Source organism: Camelus bactrianus, chromosome 1, assembly GCF_048773025.1.
Source record: "Camelus bactrianus isolate YW-2024 breed Bactrian camel chromosome 1, ASM4877302v1, whole genome shotgun sequence".
Classification (NCBI taxonomy): domain Eukaryota; kingdom Metazoa; phylum Chordata; class Mammalia; order Artiodactyla; family Camelidae; genus Camelus; species Camelus bactrianus.
Genome location: NC_133539.1, coordinates 98,380,297 through 98,396,375, shown reverse-complemented (window position 1 = coordinate 98,396,375; position 16,079 = coordinate 98,380,297). Strand labels below are relative to the sequence as shown.

The 16,079-nt window shown below is 36.2% G+C and overlaps 1 pseudogene; it reads left to right on the top strand.

The window, feature by feature from the left end:
- The first annotated feature begins 15,014 nt into the window (after positions 1–15,014).
- Positions 15,015–15,859, top strand: LOC105081273 (methionine aminopeptidase 1D, mitochondrial pseudogene; annotated as a pseudogene).
- The last annotated feature ends 220 nt before the right edge of the window (positions 15,860–16,079 follow it).

Here is a 16,079-nt window from a genome sequence, read left to right as displayed (position 1 = left end):
TGGTCTTGGCAATGATTTTGGGGATATGACACCAAAAGCACAAACAATAAAAGCAAAAATAAATAAGAAGGACTACATCAAACTAAAAACCTTCTGTACATCAAAAGAAACAATCAACAAAATGAAAAGGCAACCTGTGGAATTGGAGAAAATATTTGCAACCCATCTCTCTGATAGTGGGTTAATATCAAAAATATATGAGGAATTGTACAACTCAATAGCAAAACAACTCAATCAAACTTAAAAATGGACAGAGGGCCTGAATAGACATTTCCAAAGAAGACATACAAATGGCCAGCAGGTACATGAAAAAACATTTAGCATCTCTAACCATTACGGAAATGCAAATCAGAACCACAATGAGCTATCACCTCACACCTGTTAGATGGCCTTTACAAAAAAGACAACAGATAAGTGTTGTAAAGGATGTGAATAAAAGGGAACCCTTGGGCACTGTTGGTAGGAACATAAATCTGTGCAGCAACCGTGGGAAATAGTATGAAGGTTCCTTAAAATATTAAGAATAGAACTACCATATGATTCCCCTTCTCTGTACATATCCCCTTCTCTGTACGAGATCTTAAAGATACCTGCACTCCCATGTTCACTGCAGCATTATTCACAATAGCCAAGAAGTGGAAACAACCTAAGTGTCCAACTATAGATGAATGGATAAAGAAGAATATTATTCATGAGAAAAAAGGAAATCCTGCCATTTGTAACAACATGGATGGTCCTTGAGAGCATTACGCTAAGTGAAATAAGTCAGATAGAGAAAGGCAAATACTGTAGATATCACTTACTTGTGGAATTTTAAAAAGCCAAACTCATAGAAATAGAGTAGAAGAGTGAGTAGTTGCCAGCCGCTGAGGGTTGGGGGAATGCAGAAACGCTGGTCAAACAGTACAAACGTCCGGCTATCAGATAAGTAATTCCTGGGTATCTAACGGACTGCATGATGACAACAGTTAACAATACTGTGTCATATACTTGAAAGTTGCTAAGAGAGTAAATCTTAAAATGTTTCACCACAAAAAAAAAAAGCTAATTATGTGAAGCAATGAAGGTGCTAACTAGCCTATTATGGTAATCATTTCACAATATATATGCATATTAAATCAGCAGGTTGTACCTTAAACTTATACAGTGTAACATCAATTATATCTCAATATAACTAGGAGGATACTACAAGATATTGAATATAGTTCCCTGTGCTATAATGAAAAAGAACATAAAAACAAATATATGTATGTACGAGTATGACTGAAACATTAATGCTGTACACAAGAAATTGACACATTGTAACTGACTATACTTCAATTTAAAATAAACCTAGGGGGAGAAAATGAAAAAATACTTGGCCCTTATAGATGCTGTGATATTTTTAACTGCACATATTACAATATTTTGAGATAACTTTACATATTTTCCTCAAAAAAATTAATCCACTGAAATGGGAGAAGAGGCAGTATTCTATCACTCAGGAAAGAAAGAACTTAGAGAATTACAGGAAGTTCAAATTACCTCTGGTTGCAGGGGACACCTCCATTCCATTCATCTAGTGACATACACAAAATTATTAGTGAAACTCAAATTAGGAGTAACAAATACATCCAACCTTCCAAATTTGAAGATTTTATTACATAAAACCACATCAAAAGAAACAACATTTATTAAGTAGTGCAGTTAATGAATACATGGCATTTTTTTTTCAGACTATCCTTTATACTTCTTTCCCCTTTTCAACACAATTGTATTTCATGATTAAAATACCAAGCCATTTTTCTATAATGAGTCATAATAGCATCTTGAAAATTTTGGCAGCATATAGGCTACTGTCAGAAATTCCTAAGGCAAAGCTTTTGGGAGACTATCTTGCATTTCATTGTCACAAAATCCATTATATCAGGACAGATCTCAGGCTGCCTGAGTAACATCTATCTGAGGGTTATAATTTTGTCATAAAAATTTACTCTCACATGAACTTAGCATAAAAGGTCTCCGTCCAGAAAATAGGAATTGAAATGGATATATTACACTTGAACTGCTTTTTTGCTCACTTATCCTTCAATTACAAGCCTTAAGTTCACTGGTGTCAAGAGAGGTTAAACCAGAAAAACGTAAAACAATTTTTGAAATATGTGAGGGAAATTTGACACCTAACGTTCCAAATGCATTATTATTGCCATGGTATCCCTGAAGTGTGATTCATTTTACATTGTGGATTAAAGGCTTAAAAGACTATTAGTGAAACAAAGAAAAAAATCCATATGTATCATTTCATATATAAAAGAAATTGCAAGAACACTGGTTTCTTTTATTATTTAAAAAGTCTCCAATTTCTTTTTTTCTTAAATCTCTGCTTTGCAAAACAAATTTCAAGAGGTAATCAAATTTTAATGGGGCAAAGAGCAGGGAGGTAAGAAGGAAAAGTTTTGGGAATTGCAATCATACTGTAATGATCATATGAAAAGTAACATTTGCATAGCACTGGATAGTATAAAAATTGCCCTCATTTGCATGTCTGCATTTGATCACAACTCGATGAGACTGAGTTGGGGGAAGGCTAGTATTAACCCCATTTTATGTATTAGAAACCATGGCTCAAATTACTTAAGTGACCTGTATATGTAAAGTTGCAACTTGAAATTAGACCTTTGCACTTAAAAAGTCAAATTATTTTCCTTATACTATATGTCCAATGGTTATCACTTTCCTAGAAGGCAGAGAGATAAAGAGGTTATCTAATTTGTGAGTCACCAATTTAGGTTCTAATTCTCAAACGTTGCCAAAGGTGTATCATTTTAATGACCCATCAGACACTCATCTGAATGGTCTAGACTTGAATGTATATCAGAATCACCTGAGGAGCTTATTAAAATACAGATTGCTGGGCCCTCCCCCAGAGATTCTGAAACAATAGATCTGGGGTGGAGCACAAGAATTTTCACTTTTAACAAGTGAAATGCTCAGATCATGCTATGGCTGCTGGTCCAGTAACCACATTTTGAGAAAAACTGATATAGAATAATTCTAAATGTTCTAAAGTAAAAATAATTCTACTTTTCAATGATTTTTTAAATAATTTTAGTGATCTTTATTGAAGTGTGTGGCTTATTTGCAAAAGTAATTTACCCACAAGTTTTATTTTCAATTAAAATTATAGATAAATCAAATAGATGAAATAGGGATAATATATCCATTTCAATTTCTATCTACTATAAATAATGTTTGTAAATAACAAAACCCAAGTGTTTAAACAAAGATTTACATATTTCAAATCCATTACACATTAAAACAATTTAAAATACACATATATAAATATAATAAAGGGTCCCTCCTTTGAAATTTTGTTGATTCTACAGATTTTAAGATAATGGGCATTAATTTATTTCTATTATTTATATTTATATCATATTTTTACTTATCAATTTATTGAATTTTTAAATGTTTAAAGTTTTTATGTTAAATGTCACATACAAATCCATTTTTAGAACCAAAAAAATGTGACTTCTGCCAAGGCCCGGGTTCACTACAGCTACATCCAACTGAGGAAACCCCGATTTGGTTTGGAGGAAAAATTTCTTCAGCAATGAGAAGGAGCTTTCTTAATAGTGAAACTAAGCAAATTCTATGAGAAGTATCTGCAGAAGCCTTTTTTGGAGTTAACAGCATTTGGCTCAGTGAAGCCTAGTGGGAGAATCCCAGCCAATATAGTTCTTTGGCTGACACATAAAAAGCTCGATGGGGTGATGGGATAATCTGAGAACTTTCTTCTGCTCAGGCATCCCTTGATGCGGTCACTTGACAAAACTCAATTGAATCTGCTACAATTAATCTTTCACAAAGGCAGAGAAATGAAGAAAGGTGAAGAACCCACGTCTGGTCATTTTGGCAGAAGACTAGAAAGAAAAAAGAGTCAGGAAGAAAAAACTAGTATAACCAGATTTTCCTTAGCCACTGCCCCAAACCTCCACCCTCTCCCAAAATTATTTAAATATTCTGCCTCTAAGGTTCATTGTAACCTAACTGTCCATTTCATCCATTCCACTTAGTCTACAAAAAGTAAGGCTTTGAGATGTCAGCTTTCCTCAGACTGTGGACAAAGGCAGCCCCATGATTCCGGTGTGTCCAGTATATTCCTATTTACTACTTACTGATTTTTTTATTAAAATAACTTTATGGGAGTTAAAGATCTGTTATTACTTTATCTTATTCTAAACCAAATATGCTTCTGATACACATTTTGAAAGATGAAGAATACAGGAACAACATTTGAATGTACAACAGATGCAAAAGAGCAGAAAAGGACCCTGAAGTCGCTCCAAGGCCAGTTTGAAGGGAGGCTTCATCACTTACTAGTCAGGCCCATCTGTGAAATTCAGATAGTAGTACCTATATCACAAGGTTACTGTGAAGATTTTTAAGTAACTATATAAAACAAAAGGGTGACCAATTGTTCTAGTTTGCCCAGAAATGAGGTTTCCCAGGACGTGAGACTTTCAGTGCTAAAACAGACAGTCCTGGGAAAACTGGGACAGCTGGCCACTGAATTACACTGAAATGTTTCTCCAGCAAAAGTAAATAAATATTAGGACTCCTTTCTCTCCCCTTCCAATTTTTTAAAAACTACTTCACCTGATAAAATATATATTAATATTTATTAGTAGTTATCATTTTGCTATTAGGTGTTAAATACGTTACATGGATTATATCAGTTACTCTTTAAATGAACCCTTAGGGCTAAATGCCATTTTAATCACTCCCATTTTGACAGATGTCAAAATGGAGGCATATGGCAGCTAAATGCCCTGCTCAAGGTCGTAGACCTAATAAATGGAACAACAGACATTCAAACCCTAGCAGTCAAATTTTAAAATGTGTGCACTGAACTTCCACTCAGTGTGGTCCTCAGACCAGCAGCCTCAGATCACCTCGGAGCCTGTTAAAAACGCAGACTCTCAGCACCACACCCACCCCGGACTAAATGACCCACCATCTGTGCTGAGACACTGTGCTACAGCGCCTGAGACATCTACAGCTGGAAAGAATTCTGAATTTTGAGCCTTAGATAACACGAGCAAATTCTCATTCCATGCCCCTAATTTGAGAGGTCACAGATCTGAAGCCCAGAACCTCTAAAAGACTTAGTGAAGGAAACTGAAGTTGAACTAAAATAGAACTTGCATCTCTGCAAGAGACTCAGCTACACTGAGCACTCTTGAAACTGAAATAAACCCAAGCAGCGCTTTCTTAAAACTCAGGTTTGGAGTTTTTTCCCCTCAAAATGCACCTACTCAGAACATGACCAAAACTATGCCTTTCTTCTAATACAAATGTATCAGGAAGTGGGGCAAGCAGAAACGAAAACATCAAAGCATTTTGAAAAGAAACCTTGAGCTGATCTACTTTTTGTGCCGTGCAAGTTCTTGGCTTTTATATAAAACTGAAAACAGGAAGAAAATTCATAATTAGGAGACTTGCTTATGTTTAGCACAGATTTAGAGTTTTGAATACAAATATAAATTAGCAAGTATTTAATGTTCTTTTCAAAACCAAGATCTTAGCAGAGACAGTCTATCAAGCACTCTTATCGAAAGCTGAAAGCATGGCAATAAAATCTCATTTCAGGCTGAAACCAGACACACAAAGTCAGAAGTGATGAAGTCATTATCGTTTGCTAGATTAAAAACACTCAGTCTCAATAACAACTCAGACCCAGTTCAGAGTAACAGCTTCAGTCTATCAGAGTAAATATTTTATGTGCCAAAATATGTTGGGTACACAGTCTGTACCAAATTATGTGTTTAATTAGCTGCATTTCATCAGATGCCTTTATACCAAGGCTATCTCTTCTATATGACATATTCTTTCCATATAAACTGAATAAAATAGTCACTGAAAACAAATGCATTTAGAAAATAAGACTATAATTCCATATTCAAAATTCCTCAGCTTATATCTAAAGATTTTTCTCATAGTGTTTCTTTTTTTAAATAATGCATAAATATCTTATTTTTTCATTAAATTTAAGTTGGATTTTTAAGGCTTTAGCTTCAGGTATCACAAGTGACATATTAGGCTGTATTCGAAGGGAACTGACATTTCTGGAGTGCCATGCCAGACGCTTTACATCATTTTATTTAATCTCCCAACAATGCTATGTGACAGGTATAAATAACCACCATATAAAGGAGAAAACCAAGACTCAAAGAATCTAAGAGAATCACCCATGGGTTTCACCAGAGGGGCAGCATTCGTATTTGAACCCAGGTTTGAGACCCAAACACGATGGCTTCCAAAAGTGACCATAAGTTCTTGTGGTCCATCATTCAAGGCCTCTGGAGTTGAAAGTGAACTGTTTCCTGTCTAACAAGGGAAAGTTTACATCACAGACTCACAAGGAATGAGGAAATGGTGTTCCTTCCAGGCACCTTAGACCCATGTCTCCATCCCACTAGAGCCCACGAAAAAGCAAAGGGTTACAGCTCTCCCCTAGTAATGAAGAAAATGGGGGCACTGTTCCATAGGGTGCAGGTTCATCCAGGAGCTAGTCAATGTCATCCAACAAGCCAGGGACAGTAATTCTCCCAACAATCCAGCATACATGACACCATGGCTTGAACCCTGGTGTGTGGACCATAGTTCGTCTGGCTGCCCCAAAGAGAAAGCCACCAGATTCTCCCCTTCATGCATCCCACTGTATCTACAGCTCTTATACAGAGCTGCCAGGCGTTCAGAAACTAAGTTTCCCATACACAAGCCTCTACAAGGACTGCTAAATGCCAGCCATCCACCTCCTCAGCAAACATAGCATCTGGCCCTACATTCAAACCTCAATCCCACAGTCAAGTTGCCTGTTCACAGAGTCCATAGACTTCAACTAACTTACAGGACAATTTGGTGACCAGAGAGGAATAAGATCGAATTTTAAAATGGCACTTGCTTGGGAGACCCAGGTCCCAAAAAGAGTGTATCCTAGCAGCCTTTATCAATATTGCTTCCTCAATTCAAATTCACTGCTCAGACCCTCACAGAGCCTTTCTAAAAAGTTCCAGTCTAAGCGAGCCTCCTCCCTCTCAGTTGCTCCCAGAGTTTGAGCCGCTGACTTTGGTAAATTATTATTTGTGTAGGGTTACTCCTGAGCATGCATCTATACTCCTGGAAATCAGCCACTATTGCGTGGACTTATTTTTTATTCCTCAGAGCACCTAACACATCTATAACATAGTAAAGAATAAGACCAATGCTGGCAAGCTGCTTCAGCAGGGCCTCCTGGGATAACAATGCCTAGGTGGAGTGACCACTGTCCAGAATCCAACATGCAAAAATGTGATTAGGCGTGAACAGGCTCTGGTAAATGAATGTCTGTCAATCAGCTCACCATGGTCTGACTTCTACAACGAGAATGCCAAATTATTAACTTAATATAGGCTTATGGGGTTGGAGTGAACTGGAGAACGCAGAGTAGATACACTTGGGATAGACAGGTGGCATCCATCCCAATAAGTTGTTAAAGAGGCAAAAATGCAAACAGGCTGGGAAAACAAACGTCGTAAGATCATGCTAAGTATCAACTTTATGCATTTTGGCCTAGCAAGTATCATGGAAAAAACAAAGCCAGCACAGTGCTTCCCAGCAGCCATCTCTGTCATAATCACCATTCTTACCTTTTGTTCAAAACAATACAGATGTCTCTGCTTTCCTACCTCAGAGAAGCCTGGAAATTGGGGCGTAGGGGACAGTACCACCCCCAGGGGTGAAGTTAGTGCCCCTAGAGGGTCACCTGCCTCCAAAGATCACTTTCTAAATATGTTCTCTATGCTCCTACGTCCTTGTCTCAGCCTCTGCTTTTAGAGGAACACAAATTAAGAGGGAAATGAAGGCAGGAGAAATGGCCAAATCATCCAGAAGAGATGAAAGACAGGCTTATGTAGATAATTCATACAGCATCCAGGATTATTCTTAAGGCCTTAAGTATCAATTTATCAGAAACTTTTTCTGACTGTGAACAGAAGTTACCAAATTTCCAGCGATATGTGATTCATTTGAGGAAATTAATAAAACAATTGGTTTAGTCAAATAGAAAACACTAAAGAAACTCCAATGATGATATTATCACTGCTAAGGTGCTAAAGAGATGGAGATCATGACAAAGGTTATAAAAAACAGCCTAAGCCTGTAAAGCTATGCATAATTGCCAATAACTGTTGTTGTTATATTTAATTTTTAATTGACTTTATTTTTTAGAGCTATGTTAGGTTCACAGCAAAATTGAGCAGAAAGGACAGAGAGTTCCTATATAACTCCTGCCCCTTCACATGCAGAGCCTCCCCCATCAACATCTTGCACAAGGATATACATTTATTACAATCAATGAACCAACACTGACACATCTCTGTCACTCAAAGCCCTTATTTAAAGTTCACTCTTGCTGTTGTACAGTCCATGGGTTTTATATTTAATTTTAAATTGCAAAATGATACACAAAAATGAGATCTTCCCCCAAAATGTTATAGTATGTGCTCAAAAAAAACACAGGTGGATTGCCAGTGAGCTAGCTAAAAGTCCTCAGAATAGATACCCAGGAATCCTACACAACACACCAGTTAGGTCAGTTCTTGACACATGGCAGAAATGTATATTCAGACAAGTAAAGAACAAGCTCACTGAGAAGGGCGGAACCTCGCGGTCATTCCCAGTAGCATAGCTGAGCCACTGCAAATCCTCACTCTTTGAATCCATAGACCATTTAAGTACTCTTTGAGAACGTAATATGAGTAGACAAAATCAAGATAACTCCAATCAAACTGGCAGAATAGTTGTTAGCAGCTTGGAAGAAAAAAGACAGGAGATAATGACAGAGCACTCTTTTAAGAAATGATCTGTCACCAATGCTCCTGACGCCTCCTGATGAGTGGAAAACACACACACTGAGGCCTCCAAGTGGAAAAAAAAATGATTCACCAAAGCAAAATTCAGAATGTGAAGTTATTTCAAGAACAACAGCAAATTTATTGTGCTAATATCTGTATTTTTATGTATGTACTATTGTAATGTATGTTTTTTAAAACCTGTCTAAAAGATTTTAAAGTATGGAATAAAAATCCTAAGTATTAAAAAATTTTTAATCTAATTAGTAACTTTTTTCTTTCTTAGTGACACAATTTGATGGCATCTCAACTTAAATAAAATATGACAAGTGCTTACCAAATCATGGGAAGGTCTAGGGGAGCAAAAGTCTGTATAGCTGACTAATACACTAGGCTTCTCCCCTAAAATGCAATGCAATCAGTACCTTTAATATAATATAGGGGATGCAGATGATGGTTAAGTTAACAACAGACAACCTGCACCATTGCTTTGAAGATTCTGATGCTTAGGACTATTATTCTCAATTCTTAACTCACTCCCCAATAAAGGTGCACCTCTGTATTCTTTCCCACGTGACTTTTCAGCGCTTCCCACTGTGGGCAGAGTATATATCTCAGCCTATGCAGTTCGGCTTGGCATGTGATCTGCATGGGATGATGGAATTTTAGCAGATGTGATGCAAGCAGAAGTTTTAAATATGTTTGTGTGCTTTGGCCCGCTGACTTACATTTCTGTGGTCTGCAGTAAGGAGAGCATGCCCCCGGAGAGACGCTGGCACCGGTGAAGCAGACAGGAACCCGATTCACAGCCTGGAGCCAAGACTAGCCGATCCCAGAGCCCAGCCGAGCCACAGACAACTCACAAATCTGTGGAGGAGAAAATAAATGTTTATTATTGTAAATCCCAAGAGTTTGACATTATTTATTATGCAGCAAAAATTAATGTGAGGATTAAACATATAGCATGTAAAATGGTGCTTGGCACTAATTAACCACAATTCTTTCAGGAATCTTATAAATTACACTGAACAATAAAAATGTAAGCAATATATTTAGAGTCTTTGTTTAAAGATAATAGCAAATAAGAATAGCAGGCCTTCAATATGTAAAAAATGTTACCTCTTTGCATTTTTCTAGATCAAATTAAATCTAGTTTGATTACCAGGCATTAGGGCTAGCAAGAGAGCTAATAGCTGTCCTTTTTCAATCCCCATCCTTCTCTTCTATGATACCAAACCCCAAGACTTACTTAGTTCCAAACAGAGGGGGAAGGCCACACTTTTCAGAAAATTTCTGGAAGTAACAGTGATTTCAAAAAATATTTCATACCTTTCTGGGACATCTAAGACTTCAAACTGTATAAGTAATGCATGCTCTCTATGTTGTTAGAATCTGAGGGAGTAAATGTCACCCATTGTCTTAATTTATATTTATATTCCTAATTACTTAAATTAGAATTAGAATTAAGAGGATTTTACAGGGCTATTTGGAAGTAATATTGGCTTTTAAAAAAAAGAAGATGGTCTATCACCATTTTAATTTAATGTACCCTTAAAAATGTAATCAGAGTAATGTAAAAAGTCAGAAGAGGATTTGTTTCAAGTGATATACAAGTTTGTGCATATGCAATTAAGTATACATCAGAGTAAGTGTATAGAAAACCATTCAAAGAACAGCATCATTCTTTGAGGGGCAATTTGGCAATACTTATCAAGAGCCATAAAGTTTTTACATCCATGAACCTTGAAATCTCATTCTTAAAATAAATGTAAACCAATAAATCAAAAGAAAAAGATATATTTTTAAAGATGTTATACTTTTCTCTAGTAGTGAGAAATAAAAATAACTTAAAACATCAGAGAGCTTTGATAAATTCTGTGTAATTGTTTTAGAATATCATGCAATGTATTAAAAATAAACAGTGTAGAACCATTAAAATAAACAAAAAGAACAACCCAAAAGAAGTACACTCAAAATAATGCAAGGTGAAAAACATTTGTAGCATAAAATAATGTGACTGTGTACGGCAAAAGGTTGGAAATGGAACACAAAGAGCTTGGGTATAGTATTTTAAATTCTACACTTACATTTACATTCTAAACACTCTTTGTAAAAATAAAACCATAATACAAAACTATATGTTACTAGAAAAAAAAACTACAACTAGAAAAAAAAATGTTGGTCCCTAAAAATAGTGGCAAAGGGAGGTAGATCCATTTCCAGATCCTACTAGGAAGGTGAACAGGCATTATTGTTGGTTCTCATGCCCAAGATCAACCAAAGACACCAAGATATGAGAAATTTTTGAAATGATGATAGAGGGCTGTTCCGAATTGCTGTGAAAGAGGAGTGGCTTCAGCCAGCACAAGAGGCAGCCCAGAATAAAACAGAAAAGGTACTGTTGGGACAAAGAATACATACCCCACACCTACAGTAACTCAGACTTGGTCCAAGTGGTCGCTAAAGGAAAAAAAAAAAGGAGACTCCATGGCAGAAACCACTGTGATACGGTATAAAAAACAAGGTCATGACTTTAGGAAGTTGCCATGCTGAAGGAAGATTCCCCATCTAAAGCTGCTCTTTCCTGAGGGGCAATGAGCAAAGCCCTGCTTTAATTTCTTTTTTTGGAGTGAAGAGTGACTGATTCAATTTTTCACTGCCTAGGCCTGTCCACACTAGCCCTTATGCACACACCCTACTTTCACCTCCTGATCTGACTGTAGTGACTGACAGCGACAAGGGTCTGACCTTCCCCTATATGTATGGCTTGACAGAGTCAAAAATACCCCAGGAAAAACAAGCCCACAAACCTACAGGATAAGATATTTGAGGAGTACAATGATCTGGATTTTAAATTCCATCAGAAGCAAAAATATCTAAACTAATAATGCTAAATCAGCTTAATAAAATATTTTTTCAAAAAGGGAAGAATGTCTCAATATGAAAAAAAGAAAAAATACATTAAAAAGAATCAAGCAGATATTTTAAAGATAAGACTGCAATAGTTGTAATAAAGAACAGAAAGATAAGATACATTTTAAAAAGGACAATGCTGAGAAAAGAAAGAAAAGGCAAAGAAATGAAAAATATAAAAGTCAATAGGTATAAAGAAAAGAAACAGAAGTGCTAAAATCCAAATAATATAAATCACAGGAAGAAATTTTAAAAGAGTAGTAAATAATGTAGATAAATGTCTCAGATTTTTTAAAGATAAGAGAACTAAGATTGAAAAAACCTCTAGAGTGTCAAAGAGGAGAAAGAAAAATCCACACATCATACTAAAATCTAAGAATAAGAAAGATAAAATCTAAAAGCTAGCAAAAAAAAAAAAAAAGCATATCCACATCAAAGGAATAAGAATCAAATTATTCAAGAGCAACACTGACTATAAGAAGACTATGGAAGCAGAATTTCCAAAATATTGAAGGAAAAGAACTTGGAAATTAGAACTTTATATCCCCAATATCAGTCAAACGTAAAGGCTTGCTAAACATATTGTCAGGCAGATGAGGCCAGAAGGTTTACCATGCAAAGATCTACACTGAAAACAGGGTGGGGATTGTCTTAAGTAAGAGAACAAACAAACACAGGAGATACTGTAAGTGATATATGAATAAAAGAGATCCAATATCTTGGTTGTTACCTTAAGTTGGTTGCTATCTTAAAGAGAGGGTGAAAAGGAAATCTATCATCAAAGTAAAAAAAGAAATATATTCACACACACAAAAAAAAATCCTATTTAAAATCCTAGATACTATCAGTATGTTGAAAGTTGGATCTCACAAGGGATGTGAAAACAAGCTAAACAGTATCTCACAAAGTGCAGTTCACCAAACTGGTCTGTGAACTGTTCATTAGCTCTTGACAAGAGAACCTCACCAACCACACTGCTTAGTTCAGCTGACGTGATTTTTACATATTTTCTCAATGAAGGGAGCAGCGTTTTAATCTACGTTCTGCCATGAGGTCCTTATCTACTTGTGGATCAGTAACAAACAATTTCCAGATCAGTACTTTGAGAACATATAGCTATCAATTTAAGAAGGGAGGGAGATGAAATGGGTGAAAAGAAATAGAAATAGGGGAAAAAAACAGAAATAATAAGCTGAGATATTTAAAACTGGCTCAAATACATTAGTAATCAGAATAAATAAATGTGAACTTTAAAAGATAAGTCAAAGTTTGGATTTTATAAAATCTAAAATATGCTACTTATAAGATATACCTAAAGCATAAGAAAACACAAAGGTTAAAAGTAAAAGGATAGAAAATGAAATATAAAGTAAATACAACTAAAACAAAATTGCTGTAGCTATACTAATAACAGACAAAATAAATGTTAAAGTAAAATATATTATTAGAGACAGGTAATTCAATTCCCTACTTAATCCAATTCTCCAAGAAGATGAAGTAATTTTAATATGCAGTTATCAATAAAATTTCATTAAAGCACATGAAGTAAACTTATTGGAATTTCAGGGACATAGTAATAAATCCACCATCATAGTGAGAGATTTCAGCACACCTGTCTCAATTCTTGAGAAGTCAAATAGACAAAAAAAATCAGCAAGGGCATATAAGACAGAACCAAAAAATTTAACCTAATGAACATACATTGAATTCTGCACCCAATAATTAGAATAAAAATATTGTTCTCAAATACATATGACTATTTACAAATATTTATCATAAATTAGGTCATAAAGAGACCCTCAACTATTTTACAAAAATAAGTATACAACTAAGTTGGACATTAATAGTATATATATAAATTTTTGATCCCCACTTATTTGAGTTTTTTTTAAAACCCTGATAAATAACCTATGGATTAAAATGAGGTCATAATGAGAAATTTTAAAATATCTAGAACTGATTTAAAAATTTTAAAACTATATATCAAAATTTATGTGATACAGTAAAAACAGTGATCTGAAGGAAAGTTACAGCTTTAAACATGAATATTAAGGGAAGAAATGAAAGCCCCAAAAGTAACAAACTAATTGCCCAAATTAAGAGATCAGAAAAAGAACGGATAAAACTTTAAAAAAATACAAGATAAGGGATAAGCAAAAACAAAGATAAAGTAGAGAAGACTAACAAAGCCAAAGAATGGCTATTTGGAAAAACTAACAAAACAAATAAACTTTAGCAAAATTAATCATGAAAAGTAGAGAGAAGACAAAAATGATTTTATAAACAAAAACTGAGACAATTACTACACAAAAAGTAGAGGTTAAAATGAGTTTAAAAGGCTTCTACTTCCAAACAAGATGGTAAATCAGGGACCCAAATGACTCACTTGCCAAAAACAACTAAAAAAAAAAAGCCAAAAATACGGAACAGTAATTTTTATATATTGGTCATTAGGCAACAAGTGACAGTGAGTGATGCCTGAGAGGGGAAGATTTGAAGTGAGCCCCATAATTATCCCCGGCTTACTACCTGGAGAAAGTTTTCAGGCTGCCGCTCAGTAAGGATCTACAGTTATCTCTTAACACATTGCTAGTGGTAACATAAATTAGTGCAACAACTTTAAAAAAGAATTTACATTATCTTCTATACTTGAAGATTTACATAGCCTGTAGTCTAGCAATTCCACTCCTAGGTATATTTCAAGATAAACTCTAGCACATGTAAGACAGGATGCATGTAAAAGGTTATTCACACCAGCATGATTCACATTAGCATAAACCTGGAAATACCACAAACATCCACCCACAGGTGACTGGATGAATATACCACAGTATACATACAGAGCAGTCAGAACTAATAAACTACACGGGGACATGTTGCCTTATGGATGACCACTAATATTGTAGTATTAATGTGAAAAAGTCCCTCAAGAATAGGTTCAACATGAGACTCTTTCTGTAAAGTTAAAAATACATAAAATAAAATCTAAATAGGAATAAGTAGAATTACAAATAATTTACATAAAAAGGAAAGCAGCTTCCACTTCTAGGAAGATAGAATAGATGTATTTTTTCCAAATCTTCCAACTAAATACAACTACAAATCCTGAGTATAATATATAAGACTAACATCATGCTGTATATCACATCCCCATGACATTTATTTTATAACTGGAAGTCTGTACCTTTTGACCTCTTCACTCATTTCACCCCCCTCCCCAAATCCTGAATGTCTGGAATACTGGTGACCAGTGCTAATACGGCAGCAGCCAGTGGCATCCACCTGCTCATCTCTCAAAGGTTGTCAGAATTTTCTCTTCACTACTCAATCATATCTACTTACACAAGCAGTTCAGGCAGTCAATAATGAAGAAATTCCTTTTACCAGAGACAAAGAGATATTTCACAGTATAGTATGTGGGATGCAATTTCTTCAGCTCATCCTGCCCCTAAGCACATAAAGAAGCCAGACTATGTGATGACAGGCATTGTACCTGACTACAGAGACAGCATAGAAGAATGAAGATCAGATTCAAGGGCTTTGTCGGGGTCCTTGGCTGGACTGGTCATGTCCTCCTCCTGGCTGGGAAGACTTTAAAGGTTGACATGACAACTGAAGAGAGAGATGCTCTTTTCATCGAGCAATCATCAATCATGATGAGGTTTTCCAAAATCTCTTTGCACCTCTGTAAACAAGGTGTTATGATATTCCTGGCAGTTGGCATCTTTAGGATTGGAGAGATATTATGAACTTTGATGTCACGGTCTATCACAATGAGCACTGTGGAGATACCTCTGAAACATTTTTGGTGGGCAATGTAGATAAATGTGGTAAAAAGTTAGTGGAGGTTACCAGGAGGTGAAGAGATGAAACAACTGAAGCCTGCAAAGTGCATCCCCATCTCTTTAACTGGAAACATAATCAGCCATGGAACTCATCAGAGAGGTGTGCAAATGTGCCCACATTTTATGGACATGGGCAGCGACACCTTTCCTTTGCCTCTAATGCTGGACAGGGCCAGGCCCTCCGCACCCAGCTGCAGGACCGGGCCCACCGTGAGGGTGGCAGCCTAGAGCAGGGCGGCCGTGCATGTCGTGACCCGCAGGGCCCACGGCCCGGCCACCTCTCAACCCCATCGTTGAAATATGCTGAAGCAGATACGGTGTTACCAGAGGCCCACGAGGAGGGGTAAGGTCGGGAAGCCTGACAGACCCCGCAGTGGCCCCGAATCCATTTCGGCCACACACACCCATTTGAGGCCAGGGATCAACAGATCGTTACCTTACAGTGACA